This window comes from Tenrec ecaudatus, chromosome 15, assembly GCF_050624435.1.
Source record: "Tenrec ecaudatus isolate mTenEca1 chromosome 15, mTenEca1.hap1, whole genome shotgun sequence".
NCBI lineage: Eukaryota > Metazoa > Chordata > Mammalia > Afrosoricida > Tenrecidae > Tenrec > Tenrec ecaudatus.
In genome coordinates this window covers 55,348,283-55,374,648 of record NC_134544.1, presented here as the reverse complement: position 1 = coordinate 55,374,648, position 26,366 = coordinate 55,348,283, and the positions used below count along the sequence as shown (strand labels likewise).

Here is a 26,366-nt window from a genome sequence, read left to right as displayed (position 1 = left end):
CATAAAAACAAGGCGAGGATTACAGCAACACCAACAAACTAACAAACAAAAAAGCCACTGACATACAAAATCTAAAAGAGAAAAAAAGAAAGGAAAGCCTGTTAACTGTTCAGGGTCTGTTTGTTGACTTTTAGGAGGACGAGTCTGGTTGGGTGCTGTCCCTTGGCCCCAAATTCCATCCTTGATCTCTCTTGGGACCTCCTTGTTCTGCTCCCCACGCTGCTCTATTGCATGCCTTCAGTGTTTTGCCTCAGTATGGTAGGATCAGTACAGTCACATATCCCACACTGTTCTTGTAGCCTACTGTCCATTCCCAGAAAGAAAAGAACCCAGGCTGCTGGCAAGTTCAAAAGAGAATGTCCTCTTGAGGGGAGACTGAGCAGCCCCCTCGGTAGTTTTGCAATAGAACTTCTGCTCGGGAGTCTATGGATCTTTCTAAATGGGAAACGGATTTTTCTAATCCTTGTAAATCTAAATCAATTTGCTGACTAAGAGTCTGATAGTTTAAGTTTCCTTGTATTAATGTAGCTGACCCTACTGCGGCTTATCCCTCAGTCCCAAGCCCTGCTAACAGTGGAACCAAAATTGGGGCTTTTCTAACTCACCCAGAAATTCCAAAGTGATCTCTACCTCCTTCACCAGAATACAGGTGCACTTGAGGAATAAACATGCATGACCACACACATACCCCATTCCGCTGCTAACACTGGGGCAAAAAGACAGGGTGTTAGTCCTGTGGAACAAGCAAACCAAGTACCCGTTTGAGTGGATAACAAATAAGGATCAACATTTGGTTCTATGGGAACAGCTTAAAGGCAAAAATCTTGATAATTTGTTATATCTAAGGGATACTTAGATGAATAAAAACACACTCCTTGCCTTTGCAAATCTTCTAAAGTGAGCTTAGAATTGAGCCCAGTCTGACCCCACCTACAGACTGACTGCTGCTTTGTATAATCCTTCATACTAACATTTTTAATTTTGTCACATCTGTACCAATAGTGCTATTTGTACCTATGCCTACATAGTAAGGGGGAGCAGGGTTCAGACAAAGCCAACAATCAGCTGTGAGAATTTGTAGAGTTCATAAATTGGAATACAGCATCCATAGTATTAAACATAGAACCTTGAGGTGGCTCCTGAAAGGAGGAGGGCCCTTTGAGTTGGGCTGGCAGTGAATAGGAAAATTACTGGAGTCTGAAGGGTGTGGCAAAGGAATCTTAGTGACACCCGGCTGTGGCTCTTTAGGATTTATCACCAGATTTGGGCCTATAGGGATGGGAGTTTGCCATATTTTACTCTTCTGGATAGTAAAGGCTGTCCCGGGATCTCTACCATTTCCATAAAGTCAAATTCCCCACGTTTTCCCAGTGAACCACTTCTGTTCCCAACAGTGCTTGAATCAAATTTTTATTAGGTTACATTTGGAAACCATAAAAGTGGCGGGATCAAATCCCTCAGACTTTAGTTCCATTCTTTCAAAAGTAATATCACGGGTGTCTTTAACAAGAGTCCACCCTTTAGATGATATAGTTTCACAACCCCAGGCTGCACAATGGTAATGTCCTTCTCTTGGCATTTAGGGGGTTCATCAGCTGGGCATATATTGAAATGGGTTGTTCAGTGCCTTCTTTCTGTAGTAGGTATTCCACACCTGTTGCACGGGATTCCGATGTGGTTCCCATTATGCCCTTTACCTTTAAAGGATCCAGAATTCCAACTCTTTCCTAGCAAATCACATAAAGTGGAAAAACGGAGTCATACCCAGTGTAAGAGGTTACATTTTCCCCGCTGGAGGTTCCCGTAACAGTCCACAGCTAAAGTAACTTTACTAGTTTTTACCAATTTTTTTTATGTCATCCAATTGGTGGGCTCTGAACATATCCCAAACAAGTAACGATGGCTTTTCTTTAAGGCTGCTCCTGGTTGTAGGTTACAAATTTTTGACAGCCATTTTTTGGTTCCGTCTTCATCCACAGTAATTCTTGGTGGGAAATTGATCTTTTTAGGCAAGGTCTTTCTTTTAAAAATAATGACAGGACGCAGCTTAGTTCCATTAGCTAAACATGATAGAACAGCTGTAAAGTTTTTTTTTCATTTCCTGTGGCTTTAAGAAAAATGTTTTTTTCTCCTAAACTTGCCACAGTTCTGTTGCTTGGAAGATCAAAAGTCATTGGCAGTTTCATCCATAGTCCCAATATCTGCCAGGTCATAATTATAAATCCTTCTTTGTTTTGTAATAAATGACTGGAATGACATAATTTTTTCTTCAAGGTCTTGTGTCAATTTCTGGGAAATCTTTGCTCTTTGTCTCAAACATAGTAGGCCAGACCTGTTCATGAAGCGGGTACACCATCCTGCTGATGCAGCAAATTTTTCAATGCCTGGGGCTTTATATTTGTCATCCTTAGCCATTTGTAGAGCACGTATGCGGATTCCCATGCATGTTACACAGTGACCATTTTGACGACACTCCTAACCCATTTATGCAATTCACTCTCCAGAGCCCTGTAAAAAGACGTTAAACCATGACGAGCTTTTGGAATCTGTTCCAAGTCAGCCTTCATTTTCCGCCACTCTCTCACTTGCTTTTTGTCAACACAGATGTCCCTACTTGCAATACTGTTATTGCTCTCTTCTGCTCTTGACACAACCTTCAATATGAAACCAGCCTCATTTGACCAGCGTTTTTGTTTTGGTTCAAGAGTATCCATTTCTAATAGGATTAAAAAACAAAGACTTTGAAAAAGAACTTTCATGGCAATGAAACGTGTTAGCCGAGAGGAGTGGGGGGAGTCCATGCGGTCAGGGATGCAGGATGTGAATTAACACAGAGACCAGAGGGGAGAGACGGAGTGCAGCCACAGACACATCTTTACCAGTTCAGATGCCAGCGTAAGTGAATCACTACGGGTGCTTCTGCGAATTGGAGCCGTCCATGTCATAGGATGGCTCTGATTGGTTAGATGTGAGTAAACAAACATTCAAAGCCCTGCAGTGTCAGCGGGCCTTTGGGGCTTTGAATGAACAGCGGAGAGACGGCAATTACCTGCGAGATAACGGGCGTTAATCTTGTTAGCTGGGGTGGGGAGCAGCGAGATGTTACACCTCGCTGGGATACCACTGACCCATGTATAAGCCGAACCCCAGTTTTTCAGCACATTTTTTGTCCTGAAAAACTCTGCTTATATACGCGTATATACATTAAGTTCTGCAAAGTATTTTAATTTTAAGGGGTTTTCTGTCTTTCTGAATGTCCATCTTTTCGGGATATTTTTGGGGAAGGGCTTTCTTTACTTGTAACTGATGAATCCATGGCCTCTTCCCTGCTACTTTAACAGCAGTTGGTGTAAGTATCACCTGGTATGGGCCAGTCCACCTTGGTTCTAAGGTGTCGGGTTGGTGATTCTTTACCCACGTCCAGTTTCCAGATGGAAAGCTGTGGGCTGCTCCTTTACCTTTCCCTCGGTTGGGCCCAAATAAAAGTCAGAGCAGATAATTTGTCTCTCTCACCTGCTGCACAGCCTGCAGGGACTTAATGAGGGAACGATTAGTGATTTTAATTATTTCTACCTCCTTCAATCTTAGGAGGATTGAGGTAGGTCTGTCAAACATAAATTCAAATAGGGTAATGCTTTTCACATAGGGAGTGCATCAGTACAGTTTAGTTACTAATAATTTACACACAGTGGCAGCAGTTTCCTTCTTCGTTGGAAAGGTTTCCACCCATCCAGAATAGGTGTCCACGAACACCAGCATATACTGATAGCCGTACCTTCCAGGTTTGATTTCCATAAAGTCCACCTCCCAGAATTCTCCAGGACTACTACCTCGAGCTCGTGGTTGGGGTGCTCCTTTTCTTTTCTAGGGTTGTTTCCCTGAGCACAGTGCAAGCAACGGTGGGTGACATCTGCCACCCAGTGTCCAAACCTGGGTATGTAAAAGTGCCTGAGGAGCAACTGAGCCAGTTTAGAAGACCCCAAGTGCTTACCTTCATGTAGTCCTTGAATCAGATCTCTCTCCAGTGCTTCTGGCATGAATCTTCTTCCATCGGGGTGGAGCAGCTACCCTGGATGCTCTGAGTCTTTTTGGCAGACCAACTCCTGGCTTAACTTTAGATCATTCTCCGAGAATGCAGGTTGGGGCGGTAACACTAGGGACAGCATGTTGGTCACGGCCACTACCTCATGGGGATTGGCTTTATCATCCTGGCATTTGAGATCCACCGGTCCGGGGGACTTGTTAGGAGGGGCTCAACCATATGTCCCCCTACCCCAACAATATCCTGCCCCAGTGTAAGCTTCTTAGCGTTTTAACTAGGAAGGCGGTGGCAGCCACAGCTCGCATGCAGCTCGGCCATCCTGCAGCTACAGAGTCCAATTTCTTTGAATGATCGGCCACAGGTCTCTTCCATGGCCCCAAGTTCTGAATTAGGACTCTTTTTGCTATGCCTCCAGCTTCATGTATAAACAATTGGAAGGGCTTTTCTATGTCTCGAAGGGCAAGAGCGGGTGCCGATATGAGCGCCTTTTTAAGGATTCAAAGGCTTGATATTCTACCTCAGTCCATTTAAGTTTTTTTTCCTTTCCCCCAGTACTTGCATATAGCGGTATGGCTATTTCTGCAAAACTCCAAAACCTCAATCTACAGTATCTCACAGCTCCTAGGAACTCTCTCACATGCATCTTAGTCTTGGGTACTGGGATTTTTAGGATCACCTCAGTGCAGTGAGGGACAAGGTCCTTTTCCCCTCCTCCAGTTGGTAGCCTAGGTATACACCTTTATTGACACACAGTTGTGCCTTTCTCGCAGGTACCCTGTACCCTAATTTACCGGAGGACTATTAACAGGTCCTTGGTAGCCCTTTTGCATTCCTCCAGGGTTCCAGAGGCTAGGAGGAGATCATATACATGCTGGAGCAAGGTTGTTTACTAGGTTGACTTACAGGGGTCAAGGGTATGGAGAAGAAAGCATCCTTTATATCCAAAACAGTATATCAAATTCAATTTGGTGGAATAGTACTGAGGCGGGTATAAGGGTTTGGTACTGTGCGGTGAACAGTCTCTACCCTCGCATTTACCTCTCTGAGATCCTGTACCAGTCGGAAGGTCTTAGTTCCTGCTTCTGCACGGGCAGCAGGGGAGTATTCCTTGTGAACTTGCAGGGCACCAAAATGCCTGTCCTTTTTAGTCTGCGTATGTGAGCAGCAATACCCACCTTTGTTTTCCATGGAATAGGGTATTGCTTGACTCTCACCAGTGTAGCTGAGCTCAGAAGTTGTACTACCACAGGCGCCTGATGTTTGGCAAGGCTTGGCGGGTTCTCTGCCCAAACTAAAGGAAGTTCCTTTGATGAGGAGGTCTCTTCTGTTCCTCTGTCAACGGAACGGTGAGCAAAACCTGGGCTTTTTTTGGGTTCAAGGGTTGAGGTGGTCTTAGCAGGTGAGAAAGTAATTGTGGCCCCCAGGTTTCATAATAAATCCCAACCAATTAGGGGGATAGAGGACATTCAGGCATTACCAGGAAGGAGTGTATAATTGTCCCTTGTGCTAAGTCTGTTACTCTAGCCGTTGTCCATGGGTATGCTTGGGGTTTCCCTGTGGCCCCTGTAATTAAAGTCTTTTCTTTTGACAATGCACCTGTAGTCTTTTTCAAAACTGAGAAGGTGGCCCCTGTGTCCACCAAGAAATTTACTGGCTGGCCCCCTGCTTGGAGAGTTAGCCTGGGCTCCTGGGGGCCAATTGAAACAGAGCCCTGACCCCTTCATTCAGCTTCTTCAAGCATTATTGTCTCTCACTTGGGTTTTTGAGGCGTGGATGAGGCCCATCCTCTCTAGTGGTGGGTCGTCCCCCACCCCCCGGTATTTTTGGGGCACTGATTTTTTCAATGTCCTTTTTGGTAGTAGGCACATTGATCCTTCCCCAGGTGTCGGCGGTGCCCATGGGTCGGCCCCTCCGTGAGTGGACCATGATTTCCTTTTCCTGAGTTTTTGGGGTCCCCCGTGGCAGTTAATAGAATTTTAGCTAGTTTCTTTGTTTCTGTCGTGGTGGGGTCATCTCTATTGTTATCCACCTGCTGAGCCACTTCTACCAAATCACTAAGATTTTTCCCTTCAAACCCTTCTAACTTCTGCAATTTCTTCTGCAATTTCTTTCTAATGCCTGGTCCGACTATGTAACATAGGCAGTATTTATTGCCCTCCTGTTTTCGGGTGCTTCCAGGTCTAAAGGGGCATAAAGTAAGGTGAGTAGATTTTAACATTGGTAAAGCGGGACACCATTGACCGGGTTCTTCATTAAACGTTTGGTCTATATGGAGCAACAACAGTTTTCATAGAATACAAAAATAGTATTGTAATATATATTTTTAATTTCAACATGAGTACAACTTACAAATATAACACATTAAAATTATGTATAGTATTATTTTATTCTTTGGCATATTTCTCATTTGAGTGAATTTTTTAGTAGACTGCTGCCGTTTAAAAGGTAATGAAATTTTTCACAAGAATTTGTTAAATTATATTTCACACATAAAATGGCATTCAAAGTCTCAACACTTAATTGTGGCTTTTCTGATGTCCACACTTTATTTCCCGTAGAAAAAATGCGTTCAGTCGTAGCATTAGTTCCTGGTAAGTACAATGTGTATTCCACAATTTTTAGTGCATTCTTGTATGGAACATGGTTTGTTTCAAAATGATGAAATATTTCTAACCATTTGTTCTCTATGGTGATTTTTGCTGATGCCCCAGATTTAACCCTTTCCTTATAAGTATATTTTTAAAATAATGATACCTCATGAAAAAGATCATTTTCGGAAATATTGCTATATGGGAAATTTTGAGTAATGTGATTGAATGATTTTTGCACATCATTCTATTTAAGTTCTTATTTTAATGTAGCCCAATTAAAATGTTCCATATCATTGTAATGTACCGTTCCCTCTTCTAAATAATCTATGAACTATTGAACTTTTTAATGAGATTCATGGTATCTGCATGATTTATTGCACCTCGTTCTTCTAGCTGGCTTATACTATATGGATCGTTAATGGAAGAAAATTATTTTCTAACAGCTCTTGACACTGAAATTTTAAATTATTAACTTCATTTGCTACTTCGATTTCTGAAATTTTGTCACCTTCAGTAAGTTTTATCGTATTTTGAAAAACAGCTGCTTGATTGTGTACAAACTCTAGCCAAATTTTTGAAGATTCTTTTTCAAAAACTCTTCTGAAATTCTAGGACATTTATCCTGTGCTAGAAAGTAGGATTTCAAAGTATCATATATTTTCAAAATTCTTTCGACAGCTGGCAAAAGAGCTAACCAGCACGTTTTATTGTATCCAAGTGTTTTCTCATATTCGACTTCCGCAGTTTCACAAAATTCTTTAATTATTTCAACACGCACAGTGTATATATGGAAATAAGAATATATTTTAATAACAATATTGTCCACATCTACGGGCAACAAATCAGCAGCTGTTTGAATGTCGTTATGTATTATGTGCGTTGTACAACCAGCATCAATAATGTTTTGATTAATGTTTTTGTTTAATTTATAAAAAATATTTGCACCTCTTTCTGCTTTTCCTCCAAAATTTGCGTTCATGTTGTCTGCACAATATGCAATCATTTTATGTTTCAAATTGTTTTTTCCCAAAATATTAATAATGGAACTGAAAATTATTTAGAAGTTTTGCCAGGCACAGAAACTGTCCTGTCCTCCGGGAACTTCAACGTGGATCCTGGAGGAGAGAGTGGGAATTGGGGGGAGACAAGAGGCAGGGAGAATGAAGACAAGACAGTATCCTGATCAAGTCTTGTTTAATGAACAAAGAGTTACAGCTTATATCGGCCAGCAAGGGGGGAAGCATCCGTCGCACATGCAAATTAGGCTACTTTGGCAACAGGCCAATTAGGGAGTTCAGGGGAGCGCGCCCTGCCCGTGAGTCAGTAATGGCTTACAGTCTTCAACCAGGTACACATGGAGTGGCATGTTTATGCAAATCAGGCTTGGGTGAGGACATTCTTTTACCCAATCAAGGGGAAGCAGGACACAGGTGCTTCTATAAAGAGCATCACACCTTGTTTGCTCAAGCTTTACAGCTGCAGTGCTTTGCATTGTAGGCTGGGGTAGAAGAATTCCCTGAGCTCAGGCTAATAATTTCCAAGTAATGGCTGGGCCTCATGCCTCTGGACAAGAAACGAAATCTAAAATTCTAATTTTTATTCCGGTTTCTGAATAAAAAAATCTAATAATGGTTGGAAATAACTTTATATCCTTATGATTAGGTGTGTTAGAATATATGGATATAAAATTATTTTTTTTCTAGATTTTTAAAATCTGAAAATGCATATGGGGGAAGCACATTACACACAATTGCCTTGGACTTTTTTCTAGCACAGGCAAATATTTTGTTGAATAACTTTTTGACAACTTGTGATGTACAGTCCATAGATCTGAAGGAATGATTGTGATTAATAACATGAGAAGACATAAGTCCTTCTGCTAATACTAATTTCTTTCCTTCATCTCCATAGTTGTTTTCTGAAAAAAATCCTGAATTTTGGAGGAAGATGCAGCAGTATTTAAATCTTTCATGTTTCTGTGTCTCCAGGTGTTTTGAAATATCATTATTCCCGCCGTGGGAAATAGAAAATTCTTGGGGGGCTGGTAAGACGTTGCCAGCCGTAGTGTGGGGGTGGGACTCAAAAAGGAGTTGTTAGTATTTCCCTCTTTGCCCCCTGGGAACCTGATAGGGTGGTGGTGGCACCAAAGTGTCGGAAGCCGGCTTTCCCGCCTTGGAGTCCTCCTGCCAAATGGGGTAAAGCCGATGGGGAAGGGCGGACTCCACTGTGGTGGTTTTAGGAATTTGGACCGATGTTTTTTCCAATCCCACTCGGTTTCTTGAAGTCCTGGAAACAAGAATCCTTTCTGTTTGTTGGGGGAGGAAGAAAATCTTTTATGTAGTATGCTGGCTTATCAGTGGTAATGTCAATCCACACATCAATATAAGGGATCTGATCGGGATGTCCTGGTTCCCCATAAACATAACTGTGTCTGTGTAATAAGGGAAAACGAATCAGGGACTCCTGCCCAATCACCGTTACATATATTGCAGAGTCTCTGTCTTTAGGGTTAAAGCCATGTACCCTTCCTGAGTGCCTAGAGAAATCAGAGAAGTTAGCCAAAAGATATTCAAGTAGTGTCAAAGGCTTCTGTCCCATTTTGGAAACTCCCTGGATTCCCGTCTGCCTCTGAAGAGTCCTTTAAAAAGGGTAAAATGAACACTTAAAGCGACAGCACAGACACAAAAGCAAAGGCAGCAGAAAAGCAGCAAGCAAACAGCAAGAATGCCAACACTCGTGAATAGCCATGGAGAACCAAGGGGGGCCCTGCCCCATTCAAGACACAAGAACTCCACAGACATGTCTCCCTGGGACCTCTGGTGACTGTCATATGCCGCGCCCAACTGACAATTCACCACCAAAGGTGCACTGTTTAAGTAACTTAACAAAGGCGGGTGCTCAAATCAAATGAATTCGGACGAAGGATCGTGTCTTTGGAAATCCCTTAGTTCTTGGGAGAGCACTCCTATAAAGGAACTCTTTCTAACCAGGCTCGGACAGTGGCAATAGGATTTCGGTGGAACCTCCAAATGTTGTAGCCCACTGTCTGTCCTGGAAAGAAAAGAACCCAGACCGCTGGCAAGTTCAAAAGAGAAACGTTTTATTTCCTGCAGAGGGACCGTCAGCCCTCTTGAGAGGGACCGTCAGCCCTCTTGAGAGGAGACTGAGCAGCCTCCAGTCTAATTTCCCACAGGTTTTTATACTTTTGCAATGTGCAGGTGTGCAAGTAAGCACAGTACAGAAGCCGGATATTGTGGTTAGCCATGCTTAGTTGAACAGTAACTGCTCTGGTTGTTTTCGCAAGCCTTCTGAACATACAATTCCTTCGGTACATTTGTTGCACTACGTCTGCACAGCCTACCTCCCCAATATCAGCTAGTTCATTTACAGTTCATAGCTAGCTCATTTATAGTTTAATGGATTCTGTCAGCTCAAAATGGCTTCACTCTTGTCAACGTTCTTTAAGCTTTTCCCAGAGCTACTACATTGTGTCTCCCGTGCTGTCCCATATAGGGCCATGGGTCAGTGCAGCATGTTGCATCTCGCAGTGGGGCTGGCCATATGGTTCTCTCTGTGCATTGGCTGCTCTGAGCTTGGTGAGCCTGCTGTGCTCCACTTCTTTCCTACCCCTTCATTTGCTTCAGCGTCCTTCTGGGTATGGTAGGTCGGTTCCTTTCCCTCACCAGACGGATCTATTTTCATTTTCTATGGCACTCCCTTCCATGGTAGGGGTCAGGCTGATTCTGCATGGGGCCGGGCATATAGTCCAGTCTTTTTATGGATTCCACCACACATTACGTTGCCCTCCTGGTTTGGTGTGTCATGGTAGGGTCTGTATGCACATTTCAATTCTGAGGGGACACAACCAATACTCTCTACCTGGGTGGATTAGTGCCCTGTTCCTCCCTTGTCATCATCTCAGTTTCTCTGTACCTTGATTCTCCCTCCTCTTTCCTCCTTTCCCCTTTATGTTGGACTCACTTGTACCTCCCTGTGTGTGGTCTGCCCTCCCCCCAACTAACTATGCTTCCTCCCGTTAATTGCGAGCTGTGTCTATTCTATTCCTGCCATGCTGATGGTACTTACCTCTGGGAACTCATGCTATACCTGTCCTTTTAAGATTGGCTTACATCGCTTAATATGATTCCTTCCAACTCTTCCCACGAAACGACGTGATTCATGTGATCATTCTTGCTTTTCAGTGCTGCATTAGTACTCCATTGTGTGTATGTGCTAGAATTCACTAATCCACTCATCGATCGATGGAAACTTAGATTGTTTCCATGTCTTTACAATTGTGAATTGTGCCGCAATAAACATTGGAGCGCAGATGACTGGTCATTGTTTTATTTGTTACTTCCTCTGGGTATATGCCCAGTAGAGGAATGACTGGGTCATAAGGTAGGTCAATTTCCATTTTATTTAAGTATCTCTAGATTACTTTCCACAGTGGCTGCACAAATCTACACAGTGGAGGAGAGTTCCTACTTCACCACAACCCCTCCAACACTTGTTGCTCTCTGATTTACTGATTTGGGGTAGCCTCCGAGGTGTTAGGTGGTATCTCTTGGTTGTTTTAATTTGCTTTTCTCTTATGGCTAATGAATGGGAACACTTTCTCATATGCTTGTTGGCCGTATGAGTCTCCTCCCTAGTGAAAGTTCTTTTCAGTTCTTTTGCCTATTTCCTTGGTGGGTTAACGGTTTCCCTCTTTTTGCAGGTCATGAGGGTGTTATACATTTTAGTAATGATGTGTCATTTTGTCTGATGTGTCATTACTAAAAATCCTCTCCCAGTCTGTGGGTTGTATTGTCACTCTTGGTGAATTCTTTCAAGGTGCACAGGTGGTTTATTTTTATTAAATCCCATCTGTCGATTTTCACTTTACCTGTGTGTGTACCCTTGCCTATTGCAGTGATACTGTGAATTCCCTGGGCCAGTGCTCTGGGGATTCCCCCCTTGATGGTCCTGATGGTTAGGGCTATAACATAGATCTGTAATCCACCTTGAGTTTATTCTTGTGCATAGGTGAGGTAAACATCTTGTTTCATTTTTCTACATGTGGATATCCATTGTTTCCAGCACCACTTGTTAAAAAGGGTATCTGCTTCCCACTTGATGGTTTTGGGACCCTTGTTGAAGAACAGTTGTGTATATGCTGATGGTTTTATTCCTGAGCTTTCTATTCTTTTCCACTGGTCTGAGTATCTGTCGTTGTGCCAGTATCATGCTGTTTTGACCACTGTTGCTGTGTAATAGGCATTAAAATCAGGTAAGGCAAGCCCTCTAACTTTTTCCTTCTTCTTGAGGAGATCTCTGCTAATTCTGGGTTTCTTCCCTCTCCATATGAAATTGATGATCAGTTTTTCGAATTCTTTGAAGGCTGTTGGTATTTGAATTGGTATAGCATTGAACATGTAAAGTGCTTTAGGTAAGATTGTCATCTTTACTATGTTAAGCCTTCCAGTTCATGAGCAGGGGTTGTTCTTTCATTTGTGGAGGTCGCTTTTGCTTTTCTGTAGTAGGGTCTTATAGTTTTCCTTGTCTAGGTGTTTAGTTTTTTTGGTAAATATATTCCTAGGTATTTCAGTTTGTTCTTAGCTTCTGTGAAGGGTACTTCCTTCTTGATCTACTCTTCATGGTCCTGTCCGATATGTATAGAAAACCTACCGACTTCTGTTTGTTGATCTTGTATCCTGCCACTCTTCCATATTCCTCTAGCACTGTAAGTACTCCTGTTGTGGAGCTTTTGGGGTTTTCAGTGTACAGGATCATGTCATATGCAAATAGTGATAGTTTCACCTTCTCCTCTCCCATTTGGATCCCTTTGATGTCCTTTCGCTGTCTTATGTTGTTTGCCAGAACCTACAGAATGATATTGTATAGAAGTGGTGACAGGGGGCATCTTGGTCTTGTATCCTTTTTCACTGCGTTTGTTTTTGTCTTTTCTCCATTAACTATGCTGTTGGCCGTTGGCCTTTCATAGATAGCTTCTATCAGCTTGAAGAATCTACTTTCCAATCTCATCTTCATGACTCTTAATTAGGAATGGGTATTGGATGTCGTTAAATGCTTTTCTTGCATCTATGGATATTATCTTACGGTTTTTATCCTTTTTCTTCTTGATGTGGTATATAATATTGATGCATTTTCAGTTGTTAAACCATCCCTGCATCCATACCTGGGATGAATCATACCTGGGCATGGTGGATGATATGCTTTATATATTTTTGTATTCTATTGGCCAATATTTTTAAAGGATTTTCGCATCTATGTTCATTAGAGATATCACTCTGTAATTCTCTATACATGTGGGGTTTTTGCCCTGTTTGGGTATCAAAGTTAATGCTGGCTTTGTAAAATGAGTTTGGGAGTTTGCCTTCCTCCTCTATGTTATGGAATACTTTGTGGAGGATCCGTGTCAACGCTTCCCTGAATGCTTGGTAGAATTCGGCTGTGAAGCCATTTGGCCCCAAGGCTTTTTTTGGTTATAGCTTCTTGATGACCCTCTCTATTTCTTTTTTCACTATGGGTTTGTTGAGGTTCTTGAATTCTGTCTGAGATAATCTAGGAAAGGACTGGTTTTCCAAATATTTATCCATGTCTTCCATGGTTTGAATTCATTAGAATACAGACCTTTATAGTACTTTGTGATTATCCTTTAAAATCTCATTGGGGTCTGTTGTACTTGCCCCTGTTTCATCCCTTATCCTGGCTATTGATGTTTGCTCCTTTTATCCTTGGTCAGATTCGCCAGTGGTCTATCTATTTTGTTGATCCTTTTGTAGAACCAGCTTTTAGCTTCATTTATCTTTTGCATCGTTCTCTTGTCTTCCCACTGGTTTAACTCTGCTCTGGTTCTTATTATTTCTTGTCTCTTGCTATTGGAGGGGTTGTTCTGCTGACTTTGTTCTAGTTTTTGGAGGTTTTGTATTAATGTATCTGTCATAAGCCTCTCTTCTTTTTTCATGTATGCATTTAATGATATCAAGCTACCTCTGATAACTGCCTTTGCAGAATCCCATAAATTTTGTTACATTGTATTCTTGTTCTCATCAGTTTCTAGAAACTTCCTAAGCTCCTCTCTAATCTTAGCCTGTACCCATTCATGTCGCAGGAAATCGTTGTTCATCTTCCAATTGGTTGCCCTTGATTTTCTGCACCTCCTCTTATTAATCTCTAGTTTTATGGCATGGTGATCTTAGAAAGACATCTGGATAATATCTATGTGTTTGAATTGACTCAGGCTTGACTTGTGCCCAAGCATGTGGTCTATTCTTTAAAAAGTTCCATGTGAACTTGCGAAGAATGTGAATTTATTTTTGCATTTGGATGGAAAGCTCTATAAGTGTCAATCAGGCCCTGTTGCCTAACTACATTGTTTAACTCTTTGCTGCACTTCTTTTCCAATGATCTGTCTTTCTCTGATAGCGGAGTGTTAAAGTCACCTACTGTGTTGAATCCGTGATTTTTAAAATCTTTTTAATAGTTTGACAAAATTCACTGCACCATTGCATGTATAAATATTCAATATGTTAACTGGTTCTTGGTTTACTGAGCCTTTGAGCATTATGTAGTGTCTCTCCTTGTCTCTTTTTATGGTTTGAACCTTGAGGTCCATTTTGTCGAAGGTTAAGATAGCCTCCCCTGCTTTTTTAACCTCCCTTGGGGTCTAATTATGTCAGTCAGTAATTTTGTACCCACAGCGGAACATTGTTTTGCATAAAATTTGTTTTATGTTGTAGGCCTGTAATTCTTTTTTTTTTTAAACATTTTATTAGGGGCTCATACAACTCTTATCACAATCCATACATATACATACATCGATTGTATAAGCACATCCGTACATTCTTTTCCCTAATCATTTTCAAAGCATTTGCTCTCCACTTAAGCCCTTTGCATCAGGTCCTCTTTTTTTCCTCCCTCCCTCCCGGCCTGTAATTCTTAAGAAATTGCTCATTTTAATCTCTCTACTAGACATTCCAGGTGTGATAAGACTTTACTACACAATTCTGCGAGTAAATCTAAGTCACCGTCACTGTCATTTATCTGGTCTAAAACTCCTTTTGTCCTAAAGTGACACTTCTTTGATGTCATGGCCCAAAAATTTCCAAGCAAAAAAATTTCCAAATGACAGTAAAAGGGCAAACAAGGCACTGGAGACTGATCTAGGGACAAATCTGAGGTGATTTGGTACAGTGTAATCCTCACAGGTTACACTGTATCACTTTGTGTGTGTGTGTGTCTCTTTTAGACTTGCAGATTTGAATTTCCCACACAGTTGCGCCCCCATGCGACAGGCACGCAGAGAACAGAAGGGAACTGTATGAGGAAGTCAGATCGTTCTGTGATCACAGTGTAGGACACTGCTGGAACTGGGAGCAGATAAGGGACTTCTCTGCAGTGTAATCCCGAGTGTGGCTCCGGGTTACCGCTTCTGACAGTTAACATTTACCCCAGCCACACTCGTGATTACTGCCAGGGAGGTTAAATTGCCACTTGCTTGGTATACTTTCCGTTGGCCTTTTATTCTTAGCATATTTTGTCTGTGTGCTTAAGATGTGTCTCTTGGAGAAAACAGAATGATTATGTTTTCTGACCCAATCCTTAGCCTTTTTCTTTTCATGTACGAATTGAGTCCATTGGATTTCAGAGTTATTATCACAATATGTGGATTCTTAGTTGTCATAGCCTGTCTTGTGTTTTGGCTGTTTTCCATCTCCCTTCATATCAGTGTGTTGTGTTTGAGTGGAGAGTTTCTATCTTGTCTTCTTTCCCATCTGAGCCCCTGTTATTCCTGGTAATTGTTGCTGGCACGTTGGCTTCTAGATGGAGATGGTCTATATGATGGTCTCCTGTTTGATCTTGGTGGAGATTGATGCTCTGGCCATAGTAAGCCAGCCAGCATCTTCCGCCTGGTCGGGTATGTTGCAGCATATTCGTTGAGTTTTTCATTGTCCTGGAAGACCCTTATCTCACCATCTGTTTTAATGGATAACTTGGCCGGGTAAAGGATTCTGGGTTAGGTGTTTTTTTCTTTCTGCTTTTGGAAGATGTTGCTCTACTCTCTCCTCCTCTTTCTGGTGTCTGCTGATAGGTCTGAGCATACTATTACCTGTGCTTCTTTGTATATGACTGTCTTCCTTTCTCTTGCTATTAAAATTTTCTCTTTTTCCTCAAAGTTGGATATTTTTACTATTATATGTCTTGGCGTGTTCTTCTTGGGGTCTAGTCAGTCTAGCTAGTGTCCTTTCTGCTTCTTGTATGAGTGCCTGTTTTTTTCTCATTAGGGTGGGGAAGTTTTCTTCCAGAAATTCCTCTGCTATCTTGGCTGATGACTTGTGTGGTGTGTTGCACTCTGGTATTTGAATATTATTCCTCTTTATAGCTAATCTGTCCTTGATCTCAGGTTATCTTCTGCTTTTTAAATTTTCCTGTCTGACTGTCTTTCCGCCTTGCTTAGGTCTGTTTCAGTGTCCTCCAGATCACTGAAAAATGGTTCTCTGCTAATCGTAAATTTTGTGACCTTTTGTGTGGCTTCTGCTACCTCTCCTCTGTTAGCTCCTGTAGTTCCCTTTGTTGTGTGGACTTTATTGTGGACTTTACTGTGGAGTTTATCTCCTTATCATTGTATCTTTAGTCTGGGTTGGTTCCCTCAGCTCCTGTATTGCTGCAGCAGACTTCTGAAGATTTCCTTCTGTGGCAGATCTGTATCTCATTCTTCTATGAGAGACGTTAGCTCTGCTTCTGTGTTTTGTCTGTTTTTTTTTTGGCAGGGGGGGGGTGATGTGGTCTGTTGATTTTTTTTTTTCCCCCTTGATGTTTCTTAGGCCTCATTTTTCTGGGAGACCAGGGGCCCTTATCTGCGTTATTATTAAGGATGATTTCAGGGGGCAGGCTATGACCTACTATAAAGATGTATCTGACTGCCATGTAGGCAGAGTTCCCTATGGTGCTGGAACCTCAGTGAGTTCCCAAGACTGCTTTTGACCTGGTCTTCCCAGGAATCCTTAGAAGTCCTTTTTTTTGTTTAATAATATAGACAAATTTTAGGAGGAAAGTAAAAGATAAAAAAGGAAAAGCTATAAAAGAAAAAATGAATACGAAAAAAGAGAAAAGGAAAACCTAAAAGAGGAGCAAAAAAGAAGTAATAGTAACAAAAAAAGGAGGAAGAAAAAAGAAAAGAAAGTAAGAAAAACCAGGACGAAAAAAAATATATAAATTTTACCCCTACTTTTCCCTCCAATTTCTAGAGATTCCTAATAGAAGATGGAGGTGGGCGAGGTTTCACTGCCATGGTTAATGGTGCTGATCTAGGGCTCCAGAACCAGGCTATGTGAGCGGAAAATGCTCTTCAGATCGTGCATGCACTCCCCAGTTCTCTGCAGGCCTGTCTCCATAAGTTGGTAGTCTGAGGCTCTACCGGCTGGAGAAGTGCCTGAGCAAGAAGCCTCCTGCACCTGCTGGAAAAGGCTGGGGCCACAGTGGATGCTGCGGTAGATGCCAGCAGCAGCGCCAGCCTCCAATACTGGCCGGAATGGCCTGGAGCAGGCAGACTTAGAAGCTGTGCCTCAGGCTCCTTAGCAGGCGGGAATGCTTGTTGTTTAAGCCGTAGGCCATGTGAATGGCGGGACACAGGGCAGTGGTGCCCCACCCTCCTCACTGGGAGGAACATGCTGCAGCAGGCAGCCTCAGGGCTCTCTGCTGCCGGTGCTGTAAACCCCACAGTGCACCCGAGCTGATAAAGCCCCGCTCCAGCAGGAATGCAAAGCTGTGTCATTAGCCTTTCTAGTAGGTAGGAACGCTCACTTTTGGGGCTGCTGGCACTTTGAGCAGTTTATGGTCCAGGCTATGGCGGCAGCCTACTGCACTGGGAGCAATGCCCTGGGGCTGCCTGGCTCAGCGCTCCAGGCCGTGGCCACAGGGCTCTGCGGCTCTGCAGGCTAGCCTGCAGTGACTGATGGAAATGAAGCACAGTGGGTAGAAGCGGGATGCGCTTTGGCAGCATGCTTGTGCCTGCTGGAAGGGTGCAGCACTGGCCTCCCAGGCAAGGAACCAAGCGGGAGTTAAGCTGACAGGGGTGGGCGGGCAAATGGGGTGCCCGTAGAGAGGTTCCTGGCAGCAGGGTGAGTGGACCGTCCCCCGTGGAGGTTGCCCAGGTAGCCACCAGTAGATTGCATGTCAGTTATAGGGGCCCTGGGTGAATGGAGGGATGGACCCGAACTCAAGGGCAAATTGCTGCCACATGGGGAGGGGAACTGCGGGAAAGGGAAATTTCTTTCCTAATGGGGTCCAACGAGTGGCCAGCTGCTGTTGGGGGTCCTGCCACAGCTGCTTGTCAGTCGGCAGAGCAGCCAAGCAACTGCGAGCGTGGGGGCCTGGTCTGGTGTTGAGTGGGGCTATAGTTGGTTGTGGCTGTGGTGGCCTGATGACCTGAGATGTCCCAAAAATCGGATCCTGGATCACTGAGGCACAGGCTTAGGACAAATGCGTGGGGTGGGGCTTGGGTGCTGTTCCGGGAGATCTTTCACTCACAAGACTCCTTTCACTGGGCTACATACCCGCCTTTTTTGAAAGGGCCATAAGAGTGTTCGGCTCACTTGGTCCGCCATCTTTTTTTCTCCCCACGCCTTTTTCTTTTCCTAATCCAGTCTTGTGATGGGAATTTAGGCTGAAGAAACAAAGCAATTTTATGTAGTGATTCAGAGCTTGATGAATGAACTGTCTCTAACCCAAAAAAGGTTCCTTGTTTGTATACCATGATTTGCCTTCGGCTACTAATGGAAAAGTTGGTGACTTGCATCTCCTTAATGTTCCATGGACAAAACGCCTGACAATCTGAGTAAGATTACAGGCAAGAAAACCATATGGAAAGCAATTCAGCTCTGAAGCACATGGGATTGCTGTGAGTTCTAAGTACTCACTGGCCACAGGCCATCCCAACTAATTTTAAATTTAGAGTGAAGTTAATTTCAGTAAAATAGTAGGGCTTTTTTTTGGCCCGCTCCATAAAAATATATCAATGCTGAGTTCTTGGACAAAGTAAAACCAGTGATGCTTATATAAGTTTATATATATATAGAAATTTATATAAAGAAAATGGTTCACACAGTTGTAGAAGGAGCAAACATGTCCAGTCAAAGTCCAGGCAGGGTTCCAAGTCTCTGTCTGATGGTAAGCTGGAGGTTTCACTTAACTCACATAAGTTTGGGTGCTGATGAACCCAGAATTACAGATAGACCACAGGCTTGTGGCAGCTGAGGTCAGTGCATCTCAGGTTATCAGATCGGGCTTGTGACTGGAGAGGTGAGTGAATCCAACGCCAACAGGTCAGATGGCTCCTGGGATAGGCAGATAGAATGGCATGCTGTTGGCTCAAGTCCACAGAATTAGAGGTTGATGAGCCAGTTGCAAGAACCAGACCCAGAAAAAAGCAAGCAAACTTTCCCAAAGCATTCACTCATCTATATAGGAAGTACTTCCCTGCCCTCCCAGTTTCCTTTCTTTCACCATAAGGGCTTTGTCTTGAGTAAGGAGGTTGTACTTTATTCTGATCATATTTAAAGTTTTTGATTGCACACAGCAGAGTCCATTATGGAGTTGATTGCACTGTTCAGTCTCATGGAGATTTAAATTTAAATGCTAAACCACTGACATTTTATGACATTGGTAAGTTGACAGAAAATCAATCACAATTGCTTTTACATTACATAACATTTAGAAACAAATCCTGTGGATGACGACTATATAAGAAACAAAAAGGAACTTTTATCTAAAGGTAACACGTTTCTCTTAAGAGTGTTAAGACTTACAATTGTATAAAGTAGTTGTTAGGTGCTGTCAAGTTGTTTCCAATTCACAGCAACCCTATGTAGAACAGAAGGGAACATTGCCGGGTCCTGGGCATTCTTGAACCCATTGTTGCAGTCATGTTAGTCCATCTTAGGGAGTCTTTTCCTGTTTGTTTTGTTGACCCTCTGCTTTTACCAAGCTTATGATTTTCAGGGCCTGATGTCCAAAGTAGGTGAGACCAAGTCTTGCTATCTTTGTAACTAAGAAGCATCCTGGCTGGACTCTTTCTAAGACAGGCCTTTTTGTCCTTTTGGAAGTCCATGGTGCTTTCAGTATTCTTCACCAGCACCATAATCAAATGCATCAGTTCTTCCTTGGTCTTTGTTATTCATTGTCCATTTTCACATGCATATGAAGTGATTGAAAATACCATGGCTTTCGTTATTCAGACTTACGCCTCAAAGTAACATCCTTGCTTTTCAACACTTTAAAGCAGGGGTCCTCAAACTTTTTAAACAGGGGCCCTGTTGGATGTCCGGACTATAGTTTAAAAAAAACCCAACTATGAACAAATTCCTATGCACACTGCACATATCCTATTTATTTTTGTGAAAGGTGAAGGCAACAAGGAGTTTATTCAGACTACCATCCAGAGAGGTGCTCACTCACAAAGCAACACCAAAACCAACGCCAGGAGTGTGTTCAGACGCACTGTGACCCCACATAAGGTTCTGAGACACTCCGTATGGAAAGACCACCTCATCTTTCTCCCGCTCTCAGCAGTAGACCTGCATTACTTAGACTTGTGGAAACAGAAGGTGAGATCACACAGGCTGAGTTTTTCATTCAAAATGAGAACGCCAACAACACCGAGGCCAGGCTGCTTGCACCCACCGGACTAGTGCCTTCTCTCCTCACAGACAGGGTGGGGTGGCTGGGGGGAAGAAGGATTTTCTGGATACATGGGTCAAAGCCTAAGAAACAACAAAAGCCTCCCACGGAGGCATGCTTCTGAAATGTGGTGGGACCTGGCGCCGAGCTGGTCTCATTGACAACCATCCTTGTTGCTGTTGCCACAGGGGGTGCCAAGTCAGAACTTGCATATGTGGGAGGCACAGTGCCCCCAGGCACACTGGCATACCCATGGGTTTGAGAAGGCGATGTGGGTAGTGTACAGAGCAGAAACCCCTCACTGCATTGGCTCCAGCTGCTGTCTGGGCGGGTTGGCAGGTCAGAAAGAGGAGAGGTGAGTGGAACAGTGGGGTGGGCTCGACACGGGGTTGGAATCAGTCATGCTCCTGCTCTGGGCTTAGGATATGCTGTGATTCTGGAGCCCTGGCCTGTCCATTTTTCCTGTGTGGGGCAGCACATCAGAGCTGGGTACAGGCTGAGCAGGAGGCAGAGGCCACGCTTCATCTGACTGTGCCAGGTGTCTGTCCTGCCTCCCCACTCTATTGGGCAGCCCCTCTCTAGGGAAAGGGTCAGAGGGGCCAGGCAGTGCTGAGCTTCTCCAAGCCCTGGATGAACTGGTCATTGAGGAAGAGGAGCTGACCATGGTGCAGGAAGCAATGAGGATCACCTTGATGGGGTCCACCTATAGCAGAAGGTTGGTGCCAGGGGCCAGCAGGTGGAGGTGGTCAGAGAGGAAGCGTGATAACAGTCAAAGGGTATTCTCAGCCAGAAGCAGGTTCTCATGGGTATCCAGGACCAGCTTGAAGCCTAAGGAGAGCTTGCCCAGCCACACCTCCATCCGGGGCTCCCAGAAAGGGTCCCCTGCTGCCAGGTGGAAGGCCTTATGTGGGGCATCATACAGGGACATTGGTTCATCTGAGTATGATAGAGGTCCACGTATGAACGGCCGGACGGGCAGACGCCTGCTGCTGTAGCTGGCACATAAGACTCCGCCTGTCTGGCAATGGCCAAGATCTCCTTGCGGAGGAGTCTGTCCCTCTCGGACCCCTTTGGCCTTGGGTCATCAGGTGATTTCCCAGGCAGCCAAGACACAAGAGTAGAGCACTCGGCAAAAGTCTGTGTCCTTGTCATTCGGGGCCCGCACGGTATGGATGAGAAAGGTATGGACCATGGATCCCAGGCACAAGGGCCTTCCCTCACGAGATGGTGGAAGTGGACTTCCACTAATAGGCCGTTCCCCTTGGCAGCTGAGTGAGCAATGGCAGCTGTACACGCTGGTTTGGTCACAAGCACGAGCCTGTGTGTGCACAGCGGAGTCTGGGTGGTTGCGTGGAACTTATTTCTGATGGCTGATCATAGGCCTTGGGCAACGATTTACCGTTGAAATGCAGACCCTAGCCCTGAGCCTATTGGGGAGGGGGCCCTGCTGGTCACTTGCAGAAAGGGTACGCCAATTGCTGGCTCGAAGTCGTCGCCGACTCTTGGTGGCCGCCAGGGGTCGTAGCAGCCAGACGGCAATTCCTCGCATGCACTTTGCAGAACTTTCCTCCCAGTGGTGGTGTTGTCATCAGCCAGCTAGGTTTGGATTGGTGGAGATGCCTCCCAGACTTGTGGGCCTGCGGGTAGACACTGGGCACTAGGAGCCTGAGCAGCTAGCTATGCAGGTGTCCAGCTAGCCAATAGGCGGATCCTTGCTCTTTGCCCCTAGGCTCCAGTGAAGGTCCTGAGAGTTAGTAGCACATATCTTATTTTGAAGTAAAAAACAAAACGGGGCAAAAACACCCGGCGGGCCAGATATATGTCCTCGGGTGGCCGCATGTGGCCCGCAGGCCGCAGTTTGAGGACCCCTGCTTTAAAGAGATCTTATACAGCAGATTTGCCCAATGAAATGTATTATTTGATCTTTTTATTGGTGCTACCATGAACATTGATTGAGGATCTAAGCAAGATGAAATCCTTGACGACTCAATGTTTTCTTTATTTAGCATGATGTTACCTATTGGTCCAGTTGTGATTTTGGTTTTCTTTACATTGAGTTGTAATCTATATAGAAGGTATAGAAGGCCACAATCTTTGATCTTCATCAGCAAGTGCTTCAAGACCTCCTCGCTTTCAGTAAACAAGGTTGTGTCATCTGCATATCTCAGGTTGTTAATAAGCCTTCCCCCAATCCTGATATCACATTCTTCTTCATGTAATCCAACTTCTCTGCTTATTTGTCCATTAAATGGATTGAATAAGTATGGTGAGAGGCTACAACCCTGACACACCTTTCCTTCTTGTAAACCATGCAGCATTCCCATGTTCTGTTTGCATAACTGTCTCTTGATCCAGGTACAGTGAGCAAGAGGTCATTAAAAAGACGGAAAAAAAAAATCAAAGTGCATGTTAGAAGAGACTCTGAAGTTGCTAACACAAATGGAAGTTAAAATAAAATAATGGAACTGAATTGAAAATTCCATGGGCAGCTTGAGAAGACAGAGTACAATAACATAATGAAATGTGCAAAGACTTAGAGTTAGAAAACCCAAAAGAAAGAACATGCTTAGCATGTCTTAGACTGAAAAAACTAAAGAAAAAAATCTGTCTTGAGTTGCAATATTGAAGAATTCTATGGGCAAAATATTGACTGATATAGGAAACATCAAATGGAAAGAATATACAGAATCACTGTACGAAAAAAACTTGTCCGAAGGAATAAGTCCAAGGTACACTGAAAGCATTAGCCAAAAACAAGGCTCTCGAAATTAATGGAATAGCAAGTGGGATGTTTCAACAAACTGATGAACACTGGAAGTACTCATTCATTTTGTGCCAGGAAATTTGGAAGACGCCTATTTGACCAACTGACTGAAAAAGATCCATATTTGTGCCCATTCCAAAGAAAGGTGACCCCACAGTGTGCCAAAATGATAGAACAATGTCATTAATATCATATGAAAGTACAATTTTGCTGAAGGTCATCCAGCAACAGTTGCAGCAGTACATTGACAGGATGCTACCAGGGGATCAGGTCACATTCAGAAGAGGACATGGAGCAAGGGATGTCATTGCTAATGTCAAATGGAGCTTGGCTGAATGTAGAGAATTCCAGAAAAACATTTAATTTATGTTTTATTGACTGTGCAAAGTTATTTGACAGTGTGCATTGTAACCAACTATGAATAACTTTGAGAAGAGTGGAAATTCTAGAACACTTCATTATAAAGTTATGGAGTGGTTATTGTGCAAAATTCATAATGTAAACTAAGGCAATGATAATTCAAGTTCAGATGTAATTTCCTGTATTGGAATCCAAGAAGATGATCGGATTGTGGAGAGGCACAGGGGAGCAGAAAAATACTGGTGAAGTTCTTACTCATCTCATTAATTTACTAGTCTTTAAAGTTTACACCACAGTTTAGAATTTTAAAACCATTTAATTGGACATAATCCACATATCATACTATTCACTAGTTCAGTCCTATCAAGAAGAGTTGTATAGTCATTATTACCACAATCAATTTAAGAACATTTTCTTTCTTGCATTCCTTGTTATTTATTAGCTCTCCATTTCTTCACAACCTCTTCTGCCTATTCCAAAGAAACCATTAAATTCAGTTACTGTCTCCACAGATTCATCTATCCTGGATTTCATATATCAAAAAAACATACAAACACAAATACAAAAGCTAATAACAGTAACAAAATAGAAAATTTCAGTATAGCACCGATGAAACATACAACTTCTAGTTCTTTAATGCTGTCTCCCCACCACCCCCACTACTATAATGACCCCAATTCTACCTTACAATTCTGGCTAGATCAGAGCATGTCCACTGGTACAGATATGAGCTGGAAACACAGGGAATCCAGGACAGATAACCCCCTCAGGGCCAATAGTGGGAGTAGTGATAGCAGGAGGATAAGGGTATGGTGAGGCAGAGAGGGGGAACTGATCACAATGATCTACATATAATCTCCTCTCAGGGGAATGGACAACAGAAAAGTGGGTGAAAAGAGACAGTGGTCAATGTAAGACATGAAAAAATATTATAAAGGGTGACTGGGGGTGGGGCTGGGGAGGAAAAATGCACTGATACCAAGGGGGCCCAAGTAGAAAGAAAATGTTTTTAAAATGATGATGGTAACATATGTGCAAATGTGCTTGACATGTTTGTATGGATTGTGCTAAGAGCTTTAAGAGCCCCAATAAAATGATTTAAGAAAACAAAACTTCAGTAGAAAAGAAAGTGGAACATCCTATTGTGTAATCTATTTTCAAACTCAAAATAGTAAATGCCCTCACTTATTATCAATAGAATATAAATTATTTTTGAAGTGATTCATTAAATCTTACAAACATTGAAACTTTTCTCTATAAAAGCATCAAAATGCCTTACATAGTAAAAAATTTTTTAAATACAGGATAAAAAAGATGGTCATTGTATATCTTTTTGAAATAGTCTGCTTTTAAATTCATGTATTAAAACTTTGATGTACTTGAAATAACTATAAAGTGCGTGTGTTTGATTGTAAATGTCCAGATGGTAAAAAGTAAGTTGAATTACATATGCGTATCTTCCCATGTTTTGCTGTAGAACGTTCAGCTTTAGTCCTCAAAAATTTTGTTTATCATTTTTGTGTACATGAATTTAAGACCATAAACAAGTCACTAGTTTTTTTTTCTTTCACATGGGCTTAGAAGTCTGACTCACTGGATATGAGGCCTAGAAATTGTCTCTGGGTTTCTTTTGTAGACATGCTGCTAGAGCTTACATGACCTATTTATATGGGACAACTGAAGGGGTTCTGGAGGAGCAAAAGCAATCATATCCTCTTATAGCATTTGCCATGATGCTCGTTTAAGAACTTTTTGATTGTTACCTTTTAGCTGACCAAAGGGAAGACCTATTTGAATCATTTTGGATAGTCAAAGATTTAAAATTTTGACCATTGTTCTTTTTTTTTTGTTTTTTTAGCAATTTATTGGGGCTCATACAATTCTTATCACAGTTCATACATATACATACATCAATTGTATAAAGCACATCTGTACAGTCTTTGCCCTAATCATTTTTTTCTCCTCTTTTCTTTTTTTACATTTTATTAGGGACTCATACAACTCTTATCACTATCCATACATATACATACATCAATTGTATAAAGCACATCCATACATTCCCTGCCCCAATCATTCTCAAGGTATTTGCTCTCCACTTAAGCCCCTTGCATCAGGTCCTCTTTTTTTTCCCCCCTCCCTCCCCTTTCCCCCCTCCCTCATGTGCCCTTGGTAATTTATACATCGTTATTTTGTCATATCTTGCCCTATCCAGAGTCTCCCTTCCCCCCTTCTCTGCTGTCCCTCTCCCAGGGAAGAGGTCACATGTGGATCCTTGTAATCAGTTCCCCCTTTCCAACCCACTCACCCTCCACTCTCCCAGCATCATCCCTCACACCCTTGGTCCTGAAGGTATCATCCACCCTGGATTCCCTGTACCTCCAGCCCTCATATGTACCAGTGTATAGCCTCTGTCCTATCCAGCCCTGCAAGGTAGAATTCGGATCATGGTAGTTGGGGGGAGGAAGCATCCAGGATCTGGGGGAAAGCTGTGTTCTTCATCGATACTACCTCACACCCTAATTAACCCATCTCCTCTCCTAAACCCCTCTATGAGGGGATCTCCATTGGCCGACACTTGGGCCTTGGGTCTCCACTCTGCACTTCCCCCTTCATTTAATATGGTATATATATACATATATACATATACATATATATACACATACATACACACACTTATATCTTTTTTTTTGCATGATGCCTTATACCTGGTCCCTTGGCACCTCGTGATCGCACTGGCCGGTGTGCTTCTTCCATGTGGGCTTTTTTGCTTCTGAGCTAGATGGCCGCTTGTTCACCTTCAAGCCTTTAAGACCCCAGACACTATCTCTTTTGATAGCCGGGCACCATCAGCTTTCTTCACCACATTTGCTTATGCACCCATTTGTCTTCAGCAATCCTATCATGGAGGTGTACAGTCAATGATATG

General features: G+C 43.0%; 1 protein-coding gene and 1 pseudogene across 1 annotated transcript in view; one reads left to right on the top strand and one right to left on the bottom strand.

Moving 5' to 3' along the window:
* MIB1 (MIB E3 ubiquitin protein ligase 1) overlaps nucleotides 1–26,366 on the top strand; it is a 174,137-nt gene that overhangs the window by 65,503 nt on the left and 82,268 nt on the right. The window lies entirely within an intron of this gene.
* On the bottom strand, nucleotides 20,907–21,508 carry LOC142428154 (AP-5 complex subunit sigma-1 pseudogene; annotated as a pseudogene).